Source organism: Triticum dicoccoides, chromosome 7B, assembly GCF_002162155.2.
Source record: "Triticum dicoccoides isolate Atlit2015 ecotype Zavitan chromosome 7B, WEW_v2.0, whole genome shotgun sequence".
NCBI classification, from domain to species: domain Eukaryota; kingdom Viridiplantae; phylum Streptophyta; class Magnoliopsida; order Poales; family Poaceae; genus Triticum; species Triticum dicoccoides.
Window position 1 is genome coordinate 447982044 of NC_041393.1, and position 16282 is coordinate 447998325.

Sequence of the window (16282 nt, forward strand, 5' to 3'; positions counted from 1 at the left end):
ACCGACGTACTTCTTCCTCCTATATATACCTACATACCCCGAAAACATCCAGGAGCACCACGAAACACAATTTCCACCGCCATAACCTTCTGTATACACGAGATCCCATCTTGGAGCCCTTGCCGGCAGTCTGCCGGAGGGGGAAGCAACCACGGAGGGCCTCTACATCAACATCCTGGCCCCTCCGATGAGTTGTGAGTAGTTTACCATAGACCTACGGGTCCATAGTTATTAGCTAGATTGCTTCTTCTCTCTTTTTGGATCTCAATACAATGTTCTCCCCCTCTCTTGTGGAGATCTATTCAATGTAAACTCTTTTTGCGGTGTGTTTGTCGAGATCCGATGAATTGTGGGTTTATGATCAAGTTTATCTATGAATAATATTTGAATCTTCTCTGAATTCTTCGAATTATCAGTTTGGTTTGGCCTACTAGATTGATCTTTCTTGCCATGGGAGAAGTGCTTAGCTTTGGGTTCAATCTTGCGGTGTTCTTACCCAGTGACAGAAAGGGTTGCAAGACACGTATTGTATTGTTGCCATCGAGGATAACAAGATGGGGTTTATATCCTATTGCATGTGTTTATCCCTCTACATCATGTCATCTTGCTTAATGCATTGCTCTGTTCTTATGAACTTAATACTCTAGATGCATGCTGGTAGCGGTCGATGTGTGGAGTAATAGTTGTGGATGCAGGGAGGAGTCGGTCTACTTGTTTTGGACGTGATGCCTATATACATGATCATGCCTAGATAATCTCATAACTATGCGATTTTCTATCAATTGCTCGATAGTAAGTTGTTCACCCACCATAATACTTATGCTATCTTGAGAGAAGCCTCTAGTGAAACCTATGGCCCCCGGGTCTATCTCTTATCATATTTGCTTTCCATCTACTTTATTTGCATCTTTACTTTTTTGCATCTATAACAAAAATATCAAAAATATATTTATCTTATCATACTATCTTTATTAGATCTCACTTTCGCAAGTGACCGTGAAGGGATTGACAACCCCTTTATTGCATTGGTTGGGAGTTCTCAGTTTGTTTGTGTAGGTGCGTGGGACTTTTGAGGAGCCTCCTACTGGATTGATACCTTGGTTCTCAAAACTGAGGGAAATACTTACGCTACACTTTGCTGCATCACCCTTTCCTCTTCGAGGAAAACCAACGCAAGCTCAAGACGTAGCAATGCCATTAACGCGGTCACCGCGTGCACTGGCATGTAGCGGGGGAGATGGGGTGGAACTTGTTGTCCACGGGTAAGTTCATCCAGGGAGGTCTCAACTACGGTGGTAGTTTGGCTAAAAGCGCTCTGGTGAAATGGTAATCAACATCTCAAGTTTACTGCAGTAAACTTGAACGAGAGCTGATGATCAACAGGAAATGAACTGGAGCCAGTGAGTTTGTCTGCGAGGTTTAGGGTAAGAAGGACTTTCATCCTGGTAACTTTGAGAAGATTATGACCAAGGTTTAATATAGTTGCTTCACAACTGCATTTTTGGTCCAGAAATGAAGATCATGATGATGCTTTCACATAGAGTAGCAACTTGGGCTAAGATTGGGCAAAGCTTGATTATTTGGACATATGAAGATGCTGTAAAAAGCTCATGCCAAATGGACAAACCAAAATGGCACTTGCTTCACAAACATCATTTATGTCCAGAAACTTGAAATAATTTTGGTAATCAAATGGATCAATGATGATGCCAAATTTGGTGGAGAGAGGTCTTATGGGTATAAGAATGATCTGGTAATTTTTCAGGATTTTTGAAGCAATATAAAATACACTTGCTTCACAACCTGAAAATATTGCCAGAATCAAAGATTTGCTCCTGTGCTCACATAGATGAGTGGATGAGGCTGCAAATGGGTGAAGGGCGTTAATATGAGCACATTAAGGAGTTTTCAAAAGTTCAATTCATTTTGAGACTCCTAGCTAGTACTTCACAAAGCCTTTTGTCTGACAGAAACTTTGAAAATTCACTGAGGAAGATTGGCTAGGCAAATAAAGTTGAACTTATGCATGAGGAAATTATTTGGACATATAAACATGCCCAAAAAGGTTGGGTGCCACTAGGAAAAATATAAATGACACTTCCTTCACAAAGTGCCATTCAGGGCAGAAAGGAAGAATAATTATTGAGGAATTATTTTTGAACTGGCCAAGTAAATGTTTGGGCATATTTGAGCTACATATGACCCAAAGGAATTATGAGAATTATTTGGGAATTTTTGGATGGACGGAAATATAGGTTGCTTCACAACCTAGGGCACATAGGTTTATTCCTTTAATAGAAAAAGGAATATTCCCTAGAAAAAGACTTTAGGGTTTGGTCAAGGAGTGAAGTGACATGATCTTGGCAAGAGTTGAGAATGATGAGCCACTTGGGAGGGGTAATGAGGATGATTTCCCAGGTGGCAAGGCCACAGAACCACTCCAAAAAGAAAAGCAGAGCAAAAAACAAATAAAACAAAAGAAAAAGAAAAGGGCCAAAAACCAGGCTGTTACAAACCTCCCCCTTAAAGAAATCTCGTCCTCGAGATTTGGTTGCTCAGGGAACTAGTATGACTTGAGGACACCGTTTTGAACTCGGGTATCCTTTCTCCTTTATTTATTGTTCCCACAAGAATTTCAGATGATCAACTTACCTTCCTCTGGGGTGGTTTGCTTCACCTTTCCACATATTCTGAAGGATTTTTGCTCACATACCAAATCTTTTTGTTGACGTGAATTTTCTCATATCTGCGGTGATATCCAATAGATCCGAGTATAAATTTTCCTTTGGTCATGAAAACCTTTTTACTTCTGTTATGGGGTTGCTTCAAATAAATACAGGCCTTCTGGTTTCAATAAATGCTGAGAATTATCATGGCCATCTTATGATGGGATCTGTCTGCTCATAGGTGGCACTGATTTATCTAGATTTATGTCTTTGGCTCGAGCATGAGATATGTACCAACGATTTGACTGCCTTCTGTCGTGAGCTATATAATGGTGTATGGAGATATAGCTGTGCCATACTTCAAATATTTACATCCTCAAACTGGCCCGACAGGGGGCTGACGGAAAAAATGCTTTTCCTGACAGACTGACCGTGTACTTGATTCTGTCGGTAAGTATACCGGGTCTGAGCTGATTGCTCAACTTTTGATTTTTTTCTCATGTGGTCGAGATACCCATCTGTGGTAATAGGTTGTGATATGCTTTCATGCTGCCGCTGAAGTTAGACTGCTGAGGTTGCAAAGGAATCTTGCATCTGACAGAACAGATTTGGATATTCCACACTAACCATGTCAAGCGGGTCAGCGGGATATGAAAAATCCTTGTAAATAGAGTAGGCCGTTGAGAGTATGCCTTTGTGGATCCATATGGAATTATGGCTTTCAACTGACTTGGGTATCTAGACCATGATGGTCGTGCAAAAATCATCATACCTTTGCTGTCAGTCTCATCCTTTTTACGGTCATGATTTTCTTTGTTAGGATACCTTACAAAATAACTTGTCCACACATGTCCTTGATTCTTCGTATTACTATGGATGTGATTAATATTTTTGACATTATTCCTTGTGCTTGTTTTTTTGATCGGTGTCCGCACATGCATGACATATACCCAGGGTTTGTAGCTGTACGGAGCTCATTACTGAGGCTAATCATACAAGAAGGTGACAAGGTTTTATGATATCTCCTTGTCAGTTGCGAGAATAATGACCTTGATGACCATCATCAAGACTGTTGATTCTGTGATATCATCTCCAGATATTGTCGATCCTTGTAATTCATGATATTTATTGCTGCTCATCTTTATTTTGCCTGACTCACGAGGTTGGGGGATCCTTACTTTTCTTAGGTATATCGGTTGGATCATTGTCGCATCACGTATGAGTGACTGATATGACTAGGGATGCATGCTCACCATATATAAGAAGGATATGCCACCGAACACTCGATCCTTGTGGTAGGCATATGTTTTGACTGACTTTTACCTCTGACAAAATTATTGGAAGTCTGGTCCTTGAGCGGTACTGCCATATATTGGCAACTCATCAGCTAATTTCTAAGGATGGTGCATTATTGTGGTACTAACACAGACTGGGTGGCTTACGAGAGAAGCCATCCGAGTAGCTTGTTGAGTAAGACTTGTTAATTTCTGCTCAAATCTTTGTTTGGGTATCGTGCAGAAGAAGGCTTTACAGCTTACACACGAAGCTTGTCATGAGTATTGTGCTGGAGAAGCCTGAGTTCCGTACTTGAGAAGCTTCTCCTCGGGTTTGCTTGTTGAGAAAATTTCATTTCCGTTTGTCAAAAGCTTTTACCGAGGTATCTTGCTGTGAAAGACGGGGTATCATGGACCGGAAATTGTTCACATATCATGCGGAGGAAAATTTGAGGAGCCTTGCATCATAAATTTCTTCCGATGGCGTGTGGAAGACTACTAGGTTTCTTATATCCAAAACTTCATACTGATATGCAGACTGAAATCCATACACATGCCTATAATATTCTGAGGCTGATTATTTGCATGAGAAAAATGGTTAGGCTGTCTTCCTTGAGCATATCGCATTCTGACTTTATTTCGGATGATAACATATTTCAAGCATCATGCATTGATGAGCCAAAACTTTGTATATGATCCATACCTCTGTCTGAAAACATACCGTTGATCTTGCAACTGACTTGTCTTCCTGCTGGCTGGATCATAACTACTGTGAGGATTTGGTACTGATGTAGATTCGATGCTGATAGTCAATCCAACACACCATTGGTATTCTGAACAGATATTAATGCTATAATGCGGTTGACTGGGTAGACCCAAAATGTTTAGCTGAGCTTCTTCCAAATATTTCAAATCCTTATTGCTTCTTTGAGTCCGGTGTTGGTGGATGAGCAACCCTTTATAGGGGAAAAATAATGTAACACTGGGGCCCAAAAAGAAAGAAGCAAAAGAAAACTCAACTAAACAAAAGCACACAACAACAATCAATTCACACACAACCAATGTAACATATTACTGCTAGTCAGACAATATGCATGCCTACTTAAGCACACAAATCTCGCGGGATCTCCGGTTCTACGATCTAGCATGCTGTGACGATGTGCACGAGGACGAATAAATGTGTGGAAGAATTGGTTTAAGCAGCGCTACACCAAGTGCTAGCTTAGCCAGGTGGCAACCTGAACTAGCTCAGAGGCGAGGACGTACTTGGTAACCATGTAGTGGGACACGAAGGTTGCAACCACATTATTATCAATCGGACGGAAAAAGATCCGTACTCATCCAAGAAATAGGATAGCAGGGAAAAACTGATGCTGCTGACATTGCCCTTTCTTGATAACTAAGATCATTAAGGGTTGCCAACACAACAAAATAAAACAACGATCCGGGATAGAAGCATGTCCGTCACCGAAATGATAGACGGGACTGAAAGAAAGACATCGATGCGATACCTGAGCACCATTTTTGCAAACAGTGTCAGGATCACTTGGCACCACTCTGCTGGGACAGAAATGACACCGACCACCGAAAGAAAAAGGAGCTGGAGAAATGCAAAGGCTGAGCTATAGTGGATCTGAACCGATGCCAGCTACACTCATCAGATAAACCGTTATCACAAATACTAAGGCTATATGCATGCTATGCAACAAACAAATGCAGTAACCAAATGCAATAAACAAGCCAGACTCTATACTGCCGATTGCTACTGGTTTCTACCGCTCGCGCTGACTAGGGCGTCCTAGAGCCAGACCTGCTCTGATACCAAGCCTGTGGCACCCCAGCTAAGAGAAACCGGAACGCCCCGTATTCCAGCCCAGAGATCGAGGAGAAGTCTCTGGAATATGGCACTGCTTTACATAGAACAAATCAGCTCTTATTACAAGAATAATAATACACGGGTCTGATGTTACAAAGAAGCACATCAGCACGGTGACACTATGCCCGCGATACTACACTTGCTCTATCCTAGCAGCAGAACAACTCGAAGCGGCGGAAATCTTCTAGCAGCGGAACAATCACGAAGGTGGTGAACTCCACTCCGCAGGGACTTTGGCTGGGACACGATCTAGCTGGCACGAACGGAAACCACGACAAGCAATCAAGCAATCACGACATCACCTGCAATCTTGCATGACACGCCAGGTCAGTACATTGAATGTACTTGCAAGCTCACAACAACCAAAAACATCAAGGCAAGACAACAACATAGCATTACGTAGGTTAATTAAATGAACAACTACCATGATACAATAGCAACTACTAAGCATGATATGAAACTACTATAATACTGATAAATCACCATCTCAGATCTCCATAACCATATCTCTCTTGGCTAACCGGCCAAGCAATATACCATCTCGATCACCTCGTGATGAAAACCAAACGGTGATCTTTCCGGTGATCACAACCATGACCAACACTTGGTCTCAAACAGTGATCTTTTCGGCGATCACAACAATGACCAACACTTGGTCTCAAACGGTGATCTTTCTGGCGATCACTTACCATGACCAACACTTGGTCCCCAACATCATCATCAACATCCTGCCAATCTGTACTGCTCAAAAGGTCAACATATAAATCACCTATAAGTCATTCCGTCATGTGAGTGTTGATCGAACGGTGTGACCTAGTACGAACCCATGGCCATGACCAAGGATGCCGCTATCGATAGCTTAAACAAACACACTCTGCAGAGGTAGCGCACTTTACCCACACCACGGAATCCATGGCCTCGCACTCCCATTCGGGTGGACCAACGGCATTCCGACAAAACCGATCTACTGCCATGACACTCTCCCGGACACTCCGACTCACTCCCCACTGGGCTAGTCCTGGGTGGCCCAGTGTCTACCAAAGACACCAACGGCCACCATCGTGGCCAAAACAATAAACCGTCTCAAACGGGGACATGTGCACATAACAATAACAACGGGCACACAAGGCTTATGTCCGCCTACCTGATTAGGGTAGCGCGCGCCCATAACCTTCCCTCATTGGAGGCACCGGCGAGAGACACGGCAATAACATCGCATTAGGGCCTTCCCATAAAGGCAAATGTGGTTGCACTGGAGAAAGCTCGGTTCGGTGGCACCTGACCAACTTAATGACGGAATTTATCCCCAAAAATAGAATTGTGATAACTGATACTCCGATATCAACTATCAAACTATAATCCAAGTCATAGCAATATCCAACAAATAATTTGAGCATAATATCATCATATCAAAATACTCCAAAGATAGCATAATATTTCTATCATGATGAATCTAAGAAACAATAACTCTACTACTCCAATAACCAGAACAAAGCTATCCATCTAAGATCCACATGTAAACATCATCTCCGAAATTAATACTCCAAGCAACAGAACATCGACTAGCATCATGAAAATAATCATACTAACCACTAATAATCAAAGGCAACATGACATCCAAAGTAATTCTCCAAAATATAATAACAGATATCATTATGAATACAATCATAATATCAACCACTAATACTCCAATGGCAACATGATACTCATCAACTACAAACATAACTCCTAGTAATCCAAACAATAGCATGGCATCAACAAGATCAAAATAATACTCCGAGAAAATGCGATGCACAGATCACAAGTAGCTAAAACAATATTTTAAACAAGTTTAAATAAATTAAACCATGTCGCTGCATTATAGTGATGCAAATGGAGGGTGTGGCTTTCCTGGGGTGGAAGAAATCACCGGGAGAAAGTGCGAGAAACTCGCGGAACGAATCGCCGGAAATCGTACTCTTTCGAAGGGGGCTAAATAAGGGCAAGGGCATAATGGTCATTTTCAGAATTTCAAAACATGGTGAAAGGGTGTCCAACAGAACGGGCTCGACGAAACGAAGAAGTGGGCTTTGGATTCACCTCATTTGGAGTTACGGTTGAAAAGTTATGTGGTGTAGAAGATCAGGGACTTTTCTGCAAAAAGAATATTCACAGACGGGTCCCTGAGTGGATAAGGCAGAGGCGTAAAGTTAGAAATACGCTTTCAAAAGTTGAAAACGTAAAACGGAAATATGTTTCCACTTATCTGACGTGGCGGGGGCGGGTCAACGCGTGAGGCTGCCAGGTGGGGTCGGGGCTGGGCGGGGCCCGTCACTTATCCACGTGGGCACCGGGGTCAACGCCCTGTTAGGCTGACCGGTGGGGTCGAGGTGACGCGGGGCCCGCCTGGCCTGGCTCGGTCATCTTCTTCCCCCGCTCCCCCGACCAGAAGCAGAGGCGAGGCAGGGGAGGAGCGAACGTCGACGGGCTTGGCCGGCTCCGGCCGTCTCCGGCGAGGGCGAAGCCACCGGTGGGCTCGGGAGGAGGTGCTACTCCCGCTTGGAGCAGCAGCAGGCGCCGGGAAAGAGCATGGCCGCGGCACCACTTGGAGGCAGAGGGCAAGGGCGGCGACCAACTTGGGGATGACGCGGCCTCGAGGGCTCCGGTGATGAGGGGATGGGCAGGGGAGACTCGCCGGAGTGGAGGGGTTCTACTGGTGGTGGAAGAAAGGAAGGGGAGGGCTCGGCTTGAGCCAATTTAGGCCGAGGCCGACGGCAGGCACGGTGGCCATGGGGGTCGAGCAGAGGCTCTCGAGCTCGGGTGAAAGGCTGGGGAGGTCTAGAGGAGTGAGGGGAGGCGAGTGGTGTGCTCAGTAGGCCGAGGCTGAGTGCCGCCGCTCGAGCTTGGCCAAAGCTCTAGCTAGCTCAGCGAGCACGGGCGGGCACGGGAAGACGATGAAGCATTGATGCCGGGATCACGAAGAGGTAGACGATGCCGAGGAGCAGAGGAAGAAGCCGAGCACCATTAAAACACATCGGGGCATTGTGCTCCCGTGGGCGTTCGGCGGCGAGCGTCGGTGAGCGACGGTGAGGAAACAGACGAAGGGGAAGAGGGTTCCAGGGGAATGGCGACGACGCGGGCCAGTTGCTGGACACGCTCATGCGCGCGAAGGTGACGAGAGGAGGAGGTGCCGAAGCACAAACAGCCACTAGGCACGACCACTTCACACAGGGCGCGTGCACAGTGATGCCATTAATGCGGTCACCGCGTGCACTGACATGTAGCGGGGGAGATGGGCTGAAACTTGTTGTCTACGGGTAAGTTCATCCAGGGGAGGTCTCAACTGTGGTGGTAGTTTGGTTAAAAGCGCTCTGGTTAAATGGTAATCAAGTTCTCAAGTTTACTGCAGTAAACTTGAACGAGAACTGCTAATCAACAGGAAAGGAACTGGAGCCAGAGAGTTTGTCTGCGAGGTTTAGGGTAAGAAGGACTTTCATCCTGGTAACTTTGAGAAGATTAGGACCAAGGTTTAATATAGTTGCTTCACAACTGCATTTTTGGTCCAGAAATGAAGATCATGATGATGCTCTCACATAGAGTAGCAACTTGGGCTAAGATTGGTCAAAGCTTGATTATTTGGACATATGAAGATGCTGTAAAAAGCTCATGCCAAATGGACAAACCAAAATGGCACTTGCTTCACAAACATCATTTCTGTCCAGAAACTTGAACTAATTTTGGTAATCAAGTGGCTCAATGAAATGATGCCAAATTGGATGGAGAGAGGTTTTATGGGTATAAGAATGATCTGGTGATTTATCAGGATTTTTGAAGCAATATAAAATACACTTGCTTCACAACCTGAAAATATTGCCAGAATTAAAGATTTGCTCCTGTGCTCACATAGATGATTGGATGAGGCTGCAAATGGGTGGAGGGGGTTAATATGAGCACATTAAGGAGTGTGCAAAAGTTCAACTCATTTTGAGACTCCTAGCTAGTACTTTCTTCACAAAGCCATCTGTTTGATAGAAACTTTGAAAATTCACTGAGGAAGATTGGCTAGGCAAATAAAGTTAAACTTGTGCATGAGGCAGTTTTCGACATATAAACATGCCCAAAAAGGTTGGGAGCCACTAGGAAAAATATAAATGACACTTCCTTCAAAAAGTGCCATTCAGGGCAGAAAGGAAGAATAATTATTGGGGATTTATTTTTGAACTGGCCAAGGAAATGTTTGGGCATATTTGAGCTATATATGACCCAAAGGAATTATGAAAATTATTTGGGAATTTTTGGATGGACAGAAATATAGGTTGCTTCATGATACGTCTCCAACGTATCTATAATTTTTGATTGTTCCATGCTATTATATTACCCGTTCTGGATGTTATGGGCTTTATTTTACACACTTATATCATTTTTGGGACTAACCTATATCGGAGGCCCAGCCCGTATTGCTGTTTTTTTTGCCTATTTCAGTGTTTCGAAGAAAAGGAATATCAAACGGAGTCCAAACGGAATGAAACCTTCGGGAGCGATCTTTTTGGAACAAACGTGATCGAGAGGACTTGGAGTGGAACTCAAGAAACAACCGAGGTAGCCACGAGGGTGGAGGGTGCGCCCCCCTGCTGGGCGCGCCCCCTGTCTCGTGGGCCCCTCGGGCGTCCGCCGACCTACTTCTTCCTCCTATATATACCCATGTACCCCGAAAACATCAGAAGAGACCACGAAAAACTATTTCCACCGCCGTAACCTTTTGTATCCGCGAGATCCCATCTTGGAGCCTTTGCTGGCGCTCTGCCGGAGGGGGAATTGACCATGGAGGGCTTCTACATCAACACCATAGCCTTTCCGATGAGTTGTGAGTAGTTTACCACAGACCTTCGGGTCCATAGTTATTAGCTAGATGGCTTCTTCTCTCTCGTTGAATCTCGATACCATGTTCTCCTCGATCTTCTTGGAGATCTATTCGATGTAACTCTTTTTGCGCTGTGTTTGTCGAGATCCGATGAATTGTGGGTTTATGATCAAGGTTATCTATGAGAAATATTCGAATCTCCTCTGAATTGTTTTATGTGTGATTAAGTTATCTTTGCAAGTCTCTCCGAATTATCAGTTTGGTTTGGCCTACTAGATTGATCTTTCTTGCAATCGGAGAAGTGATTAGCTTTGGGTTCAATCTTGCGGTGTCCTTTCCCAGTGACAGCAGGGGCAGCAAGGCACATATTGTATTGTTGCCATCGAGGATAAAAAGATGGGGTTTATATCATATTGCATGAGTTTATCCCTCTACATCATGTCATCTTTCTTAATGTGTTACTCTGTTCTTTATGAACTTAATACTCTAGATGCATGCTGGATAGCGATCGATGTGTGGACTAATAGTAGTAGATGCAGGCAGGAGTCGGCCTACTTGTCAAGGGCGTGATGCCTATTTACATGATCATGCCTAGATAATCTCATTATTATTTGCTTTTCTATCAATTGCTCGATAGTAATTTGTTCACCCACTGTAATACTTATGCTATCTTGAGAGAAGCCACTAGTGAGACCTATGGCCCTCAGGTCTATCTTTTATCATATAAGCTTTCAATCTACTTTTATTTGCATCTTTACTTTTCCAATCTATATCATAAAATACCAAAAATATATTTATCTTATCATATTATCTCTATCAGATCTCACTTTTGCAAGTGGTCGTGAAGGGATTGACAACCCCTTTATTGCATTGGTTGCGAGTTCTTGTTTGTTTGTGTAGGTGAGTGGGACTTTTGAGGAGCCTCCTACTGGATTGATACCTTGGTTCTCAAAAACTGACGGAAATACTTACGCTACTATTGCTGCATCACCCTATCCTCTTCAAGGAAAACCAACGCAAGCTCAAGGCGTAGCAAGAAGGATTTCTGGCATCATTGCCGGGAAGGTCTTTGCTCAAGTCAAGACATACCAAGTACCCATCACAAACTCATCTCCCTCGCACTTACATTATTTGCCATTTGCCTCTTGTTTTCCTCTCCCCCACTTCACCATTGCCGTTTTATTCGCCCTCTCTTTCCCAATCTCCTCGCTCTTTCGCTTGCCTTTTTGTTTGCTTGTGTGTTGGATTACTTGTCGTGATGGCGCAAGATAATACCAAATTGTGTGACTTTTCCAATACCAATAATAATAATTTCCTTAATACTCCGGTTGCTCCTCTTAATGATGTTGAGTCTTGCAAAATCAATGTTGCTTTGCTGAATCTTGTTATGAAAGATCAATTCTCCGGACTTCCTAGCGAAGATGCCGCTACCCATCTAAACAACTTTGTTGATTTGTGTGAGATGCAAAAGAAGAAAGATATGGATAATGATATTGTTAAATTGAAGTTATTTCCGTTTTCACTTAGAGATCGTGCTAAAGTTTGGTTTTCGTCTTTGCCTAAGAATAGTATTGATTCATGGAATATGTGTAAAGATGCCTTTATCTCTAAGTATTTTCCTCCCACTAAGATCATCTCTCTTAGGAACGATATTATGAATTTTAAACAACTTGATCATGAGCATGTTTCCCAATCTTGGGAAAGAATGAAATTGATGATTCACAATTGCCCTACTCATGGTTTGAATTTATGGATGATCATACAAAAATTGTATGCTGGATTTAATTTTGCTTCTAGAAATCTTTTAGATTCGGCCGCGGGGGCACGTTTATGGAAATCACCTTAGGAGAAGCTACCAAACTCCTTGATAATATTATGGCTAATTAGTCTCAATGGCACACCGAAAGATCTACTAGTAAAAACGTGCATGCTATAGAAGAAATTAATGTTTTGAGTGGAAAGATGGATGAACTTATGAAATTGTTTGCTACTAAGAGTGCTTCTATTGATCCCAATGATATGCCTTTGTCTACTTTGATTGAGAATAATAATGAATCTATGGATGTGAATTTTGTTGGTCGGAATAATTTTGGTAACAATGCTTATAGAGGAAACTTTAATCCTAGACCGTTCCCTAGTAATTCCTCTAATAATTATGGAAACTCCTACAATAATTCTTATGGTAATTTTAATAATATGCCTTCTGATTTTGAGAATAGCGTGAAAGAATTTATGATCTCTCAAAAGAATTTTAATGCCATGCTTGAAGAAAAATTGCTTAAAGTTGATGATTTGGCTAGGAACGTTGATAGACTTTCGCTTGATGTTTATTCTTTGAAACTTAGATCTACTCCTCCTAAGCATGATATCAATGAGTATCTCAAAGCTATGAGAATTTCCATTGATGAGTGCAAAGAAAGAACAGCTAAATTGCGTGCTAAGAAAGATTGCTTTGTAAAGGCGTGTTCTTCTAGTTTCCATGAAAATAATGATGAATATCTAAAATTTATTGATGTGTCCCCTATTAAATATTTGTTTTTCAATATGAATCTTAATAATGATGGGACTGGAGATGAGTCAACTTTAGTTAAAAGGTGTCCCAATGATTCGGAGTTCATAGATCTTGATGCTAAATTTGGTAAAAGTGGGATTGGAGAGGTCAAGACTTTAAATAGCATTGAACCCACTATCTTGGATTTCAAGGAATTTAATTATGATAATTGTTCTTTAGCAGATTGTATTTCCTTGTTGCAATCCGTGTTGAATTCTCCTCATACTTATAGTCGAAATAAAGCCTTTACCAAACATATTGTTGATGCCTTGATGCAATCTTATGATGAAAACCTTAATTTGGAAGTTTCTATACCTAGAAAACTTAATGATGAGTGGGAACCTACTATAAATATTGAAATTAAAGATCATGAGTGCTATGCTTTGTGTGATTTGGGTGCTAGTGTTTCCACGATTCCGAAAACTTTATGTGATATTCTAGGTTTCCATGATCTTGATGTTTGCTCTTTAAATTTGCACCTTGCGGATTCTACCATGAAGAAGCCTATGGGAAGGATCAATGATGTTCTTATTGTTGCAAATAGGAATTTGGTGCCCGCAGATTTTATCGCTCTTGATATAGATTGCAATCTTTCTTGTCCTATTATTCTTGGGAGACCTTTCCTTAGAACGATTGGCGCGATTATTGATATGAAGGAAGGGAATATTAGATTCCAATTCCCATTAAGGAAAGGCATGGAGCACTTTCCAAGAAAAAAGTCAAATTACCTTATGAATCTATCATGCGAGCTACTTATGAATTGAGTGCCAAAGATGGCACTACTTAGATCTATCCTTGCTTTTATGCCAAGCTAGGGGCATTAAACGATAGCGCTAGTTGGGAGGCAACCCAATTTTATCTTTGTTTTTTTGTTTTGCTCCTGTTTAGTAATAAATTTTGAATCTACCTTCTGTTTAGATGTGTTTTTATGTTTTAATTAGTGTTTGTGCCAAGTAGAACCTATAGGATAACCTATGGTGATAGTTAATTTGATTCTGCTGAAAAACAGAAACTTTGCGCGCACGAAAATAATTTTAGTAATTCACAGAAACGTGATTTTGCGTTGATTCTTTTTGATGTAGATCAATAGACAAATTACTCAGGACTTACTATTTTGGTAGGAATTTTAGAGTTCCAGAAGTATTCAAGAGTTACAGATTGCTACAGATGGTTCTGTTTTTGACAGATTCTGTTTTTCATGTGTTGTTTGCTTATTTTGATGCATCTATGGCTAGTATGTAAGGGTATGAACCAGAGAGAATTTGGAATATAGTAGGTTTAACACCAATATAAATAAAGAATGATTTCATTACAGTATCTTATGTGGTAGTTTTTCTTTCTTGCACTAACGGAGGTTATGAGATTTCCTGTTGAGTTTTCTGTTGTGAAGTTTTAAGTTTTGGGTAAAGATTTGATGGACTATGGAATAAGGAGTGGCAAGAGCCTAAGCTTGGGGATGCTCATGGCACCCCAAGATATTCAAGAATAGCCAAAAGCCTAAGCTTTGGGATTCCCCAGGAAGGCATCCCCTCTTTCGTCTTCGTCTATCGGTAACTTTACTTGGAGCTATATTTTTATTCGCTACATGATATGTGGTTTGCTTGGAGCATCTTGTATGATATTAGTCTTTGCTTTTTAGTTTACCACAATCATCCTTGATGTACACACATTTTGGGAGAACCCACTTGATTGGAATTTATTAGAATACTCTATGTGCTTCACTTATATCTTTTGAGCTAGATAATTTTTGCTCTAGTGCTTCACTTATATCTTTTAGAGCACGGCGGTGGCTTAATTTTGAAGAAATTGTTGATCTCGCATGCTTCATTTATATTATTTTGAGAGTCTCATAGAATGGCAAGGTATTTTCTATGGTTATAAAATGGTCCAAGAATGATGGGCATCCAAGTTGGGTATAATAAAAACTATCATAGAAAGTGAATCTGATGCTATGATAAATTTGATGCTTGATAATTGTTTTGAGATATTAGGATGGTGATATTAGAGTCATGCTAGTTAGGTGATTATGCATTTAAAGAATGCTTGTGTTGAAGTTTGTGATTCCCGTAGCATGCACGTATGGTGAACCGCTTTGTGATGAAGTTGGAGCACAATTTTATTTATTGATTGTCTTCCTAATGAGTGGCGGTCGGGGACGAGCAATGGTCTTTTCCTACCAATCTATCCCCCCAGGAGCATGTGCGTAGTACTTTGTTTTTGATGACTTGTAGATTTTTGCAATAAGTACATGAGTTCTTTACGACTAATGATGCGTCCATGGATTATACGCACTCTCATCCTTCCACCATTGCTAGCCTCTCTTGTGTCGCGATACTTTCGCCGGTACCATACACCCACCATATACCTTCCTCAAAACAGCCACCATACCTACCTATTATGGCATTTCCATAGCCATTCCGATATATATTGCCATGCAACTTTCCACCATTCCGTTTATATGACACGCATCATCATTGTCATATTGCTCTTTGCATAATCATGTAGTTGACATCGTATTTGCACTACTAGGGAAAAGCCTATACACAGAATCTTAGCAGCAACGCGGCTCAAAAAGGAGCGCTGCTGCTAACTAGTAGTAGCGCGTGTTATGTAAACTCGTTGCTGATAAGGATTTAGCAGTAGCGCGCTCGGCGTAAAACGCGCTGCTACAAATATCGACCGGCGGTGTTCCCCTAACTCTAAGTAGCAGTAGCGCGGTCGCGCGAACTGCGCTACTGCTAAGTATGTAGTAGTAGCGCGCTTTTTCCGAGATCGCTGCTGCTAAATTTCAAATTGCCACACTTTTTTGTCCCAGTTAGCAGTAGCGCCGTATCCCAAAGCGCGCTGCTGCTAATTCCTTAGCAGTAGCCCGTTTTAGATCCCGCGCTACTACTAACCCGCACCAACCCAACACCTTTCCCCACCCGTCCCTCCCCTCCCCCTCCTCTCTTCCCTTCCCCCTACCTCCCCCTCCCCCACCTCTCTTCCCTTCCCCCTACATCCACCACATGCTCCCACTCTCACTCTTCTTCTTCTCCTCAATACTTCTCCCCCATTACTCTCTCTCTTCTATCC